Source organism: Neomonachus schauinslandi, chromosome 9, assembly GCF_002201575.2.
Source record: "Neomonachus schauinslandi chromosome 9, ASM220157v2, whole genome shotgun sequence".
Taxonomy (NCBI): Eukaryota; Metazoa; Chordata; class Mammalia; order Carnivora; family Phocidae; genus Neomonachus; species Neomonachus schauinslandi.
In genome coordinates this window covers 121,482,130-121,485,923 of record NC_058411.1, presented here as the reverse complement: position 1 = coordinate 121,485,923, position 3,794 = coordinate 121,482,130, and the positions used below count along the sequence as shown (strand labels likewise).

Here is a 3,794-nt window from a genome sequence, read left to right as displayed (position 1 = left end):
GACACATGAATTACTGTAGTTCCCATACACTACAAACTCAGTTTCCTCTATTATTAACATCTTATATTAATATGGAGCATTTCTTATAAATAAGCAGATATTGATATATTCCTTTTAGTTGAAGTCCATAGTTTATTTATTTATTCTTAGTTCCAAGATCCCATGTGACCACGGGATGCCACATTATATTTAATTTTCAGGTCTCCTTAGGTTTCTCTTGCTTGGGATAGTTTCTCAGACTTTCCTTGTTTTTCATGACTTTGACTGTTTTGAGCACTGGTCAAGTATTTTATAGCATGATTCTCTATTGCAACTTGTCTGTTTTTATTTTCCCTCCCAAATAGAATGGGGATATGGATTTTTAAAGAAAAAGCACAGTGATAAAGTACCATTCTCATTATATCTTATCAAGGGAATGTAATATCAACATGGTTTATCACTGTTAATGTTGACCTTGATCACCTGGCTGAGATAGCATTTGTCAGGTTTCCCCACTTAAAGTTACTGATTTTTTTATCTCTCTTCATACTGTACTTTTTAGAAGAAATTTATTATGTACAGTCTACATGTAAGGAGTGGAGAGCTATACTTCTTTGAGGGTAGAGTATCTACATAAATTATTTAGAATTCTTCTGCACAGAATATTTTTCTCTTCTCTTTCAATAATTAATTCATTTAGGTCTGTGTGGACACATGGACACATTTTATATGTTTGGCTATAATCCAAAACTATTTTGTTTCTCTAATTGTTCCACTTTGGCCATTGCGAGCTCTTTGTGTTATTTTTATGAATAGAATTTTGTTTTCTTATTGAGGAATAATTGAAGTACATTAAAGTACATGTACTTAAAATGAAATTGAAATATAACATACATGTACTTACAGTCAGTTTTGACATAAAAACATACATCTATGTAACCACTACCACAAATAAAATAACAAATTTTTCATTACCCCCCCAAATTCTCCCTCCACCATTATCTCCATGCAACCACTAATTTCATTCAGTCACTGCATGTCAGTTTGCATTTTCTTGAATTTATATATGCATTTACAATGTTCATTTTACCTTGCTTTTTTCACTCAGCATAATTATCTTGAGATTCACTTGTGTTGTATAAGTTACTGAATAATATTCCATTGTATAGATATTCCACAAATTATTATCCATTCACTTGCCCAACTCAAAATGGGCATTTATTTCCAGTATTTAGCTATTACAGATAAAAATGTTATATACATTTATCTATAGATCTTTGTGGGATCATATGATTTTATTCCTCTTGGATAAATAACCATAAGTAGAATGTTGGCTCATATAGTAGGTGTATGTTTAAATTTTTAGGAAACCATCAAATTATTTTCCAAAGGACTGGTATCATTTTATATTCCCACCAGTGCATGAATATCTCAATTTATTCATATTCTCATAACACTTGGTAAAGTCAGTGTTTTTTAATTTTAATTTTTATTTGTTATAACATTTAGTAGTTCTAATGGTAAGGGAGTGGTATCTTATTATGGCTTTAATTTATGTTTTCCTGAAAAAATAACATTATTAGGCATATTTTTATGTACTTATTGGCTATTTATATTTTTTTATTTGTGAAGTGCCTGTTCAAATATTTTCCTTACATTATTATTAGTTTGTATTTTGTTGTTGTTTTGTAAGAACTCTTTCTATCTTTTGAATACAAGTCCTTTGTCATACATTTTTGGAAATATTTTCTCTCAGCTTATGGCTTGCCTTTTAATTTTCCAATAATTTTCTTTGCTCTCTGGAGAGCAAAACTTTTTTATTTTGGTTAAATTCTATTTACTTATGCATTTTTGCATGCATGTATGTATTTATATTTTACAATTTTACATTTTGTGTTGCATCTAAGAAAACTTTCCCTATCCTAACACCACATAGATTTTCTGTTTTCTTCTAGAAGTTTTATAGCTTTGGGTTTTCATTTTAGGTGTATAATCCATTTGGAGTTCATTTTTTTTATGGTGTGAGGTGATGGTTAATGTTTATTTTATTGCTAGTAGTTTTCCAATTGTTCTAACATCCTTTATTCAAAATATTTTTTTCCACATTTAATTGCCTTGGAACCAGTGTCAGAACTCAGATCTGTTCTATACACATAGGTATAGACTGTGTTCCATTTATATTGATGCCAGTGCCACACTGCCTTGATTAGTGTTGTATTATATGAAGTCTTGAAGTCAGATAGAGTAAGTATTCCAAATTTTTTTCTTGTTTAGTTTTATAAAAGTCTATTGTATTTTCATATAAATTTTAATATTAACTTGTCAATTTCTTTTAAAAAGCTTTCTAGAATTTTATTTGGAATTACATTGAATCTATAGATAAATTTGGGGATATTTGATATTGTTTTTTTCTCATTGTCTTTGATCAGGTCTTTATTCAGAATTAGCTGTCCAAATTATTTGACTTTTATGGAATAAACAAATGTAAGTTTTTAGGCATCAGACTTCTTGTCTTTTGTGGTGTGTTTCTTTTCTGCAGCCTTCTTATCAGCTGCTGGTTTCTTGGTACCTGCAGACTTTTTTCCCACCAAAGGTTTCTTCTTCTTCACACCAGTAGCCTTCTTTCCTTTCTTCCCTACCACAAGCTTCTTGCCTGGAACCCCCTTTTCATCTGATTTGGCTTCTAAGGTTGCTGCTGCCTTATCCATCCAGAGTTTGTAATTCTTGGCCTTGCGAAGAATGGTGTTCTGGTGCATGGTCTTTGCATATGGGTTTAGCTTCAACATGATTCTCAGGTTCTTCAGTGGATTCTTCAGGACTCTGCCATGAATTTTCTTGCGTCGTGCTCGGAGGGCTCTTTGAATCTCTGGGCTTTTCAAGATTCTGCTAAGGTCGGTATTAAGCATCTTATGCATGGGAAGGTTATAGTTATTCTTGAGGGAGGCAGCCTTCCACCAAGTGCCATACAGATCGTCTAACTTGTGGAAAGCTCTTTCAGTCCAAATGCGGAAATGTCCCACATGCCCACCAGGAGCAAGTTTAAAAATCTTCAGTTAAGTAAAGTAATTTCAGGGATGTTTCTGAAGGCCTTGATGATACTGTTGTCTTCATTGTAGATGATGCAGTGTCCCCTGCACTAGAGACAATGATGGTTTCTCGTTTTGCCCTTGCAAGCTCTCATTCGCTGTGAGGCATAGATCTTTTTGATATTCCTTTTTGATACATAGACCTTTTTTATATCATTCCATTGATATCATAGACCCTTTTGATATCATTTAAGTTTCTTAAGAAGCAAAACAGCCTCCTTGGTCTTCCTGCAGCCTTCAACTTTATCTTCAGCCATGAAAGGAAGTTCAGGACCTTCCTCAATAGGATGACCTTTAGACATGACCAGCACTGGTAAGGCTGAGGCAGCCAGGGCAGAGCAGATGGCATATGGCTTCTGTGTTGTGTTCACTCTGTGGTGCCAATGGTGCCAGGTTTTGGTTGGTGCAAACATGCAGCCACCACGACACATATTTCCAAAAGCATCCTGGCCTTTTTAAAGTTGGTTATTATTATTTTCTTTATAAAATAGCTTTATTGAGGCACAACTGACATTATGATATGTATACATTTGAAGATATGTTTTAACATATTAGATATGTTAATTAGATATGTTTTAACATATGAATACACCTGTTAAACTATCACCATAATCAAGATTGTGAATATATATATGTCATCTCCTCAAATTTCTTCATGCCACTTTATGATCATTCACTCCCTCACCTCTCCAGTCTGCCCCTATCCATAGACGACCACTGATCGACTGT

At 33.3% G+C, this 3,794-nt stretch overlaps 1 pseudogene; it reads right to left on the bottom strand.

Annotated features, from left to right (window-relative positions):
* Positions 1 to 2,471: 2,471 nt before the first annotated feature.
* Positions 2,472 to 3,508, bottom strand: LOC110572178 (annotated as a pseudogene).
* Between the last annotated feature and the right edge of the window lie 286 nt (positions 3,509 to 3,794).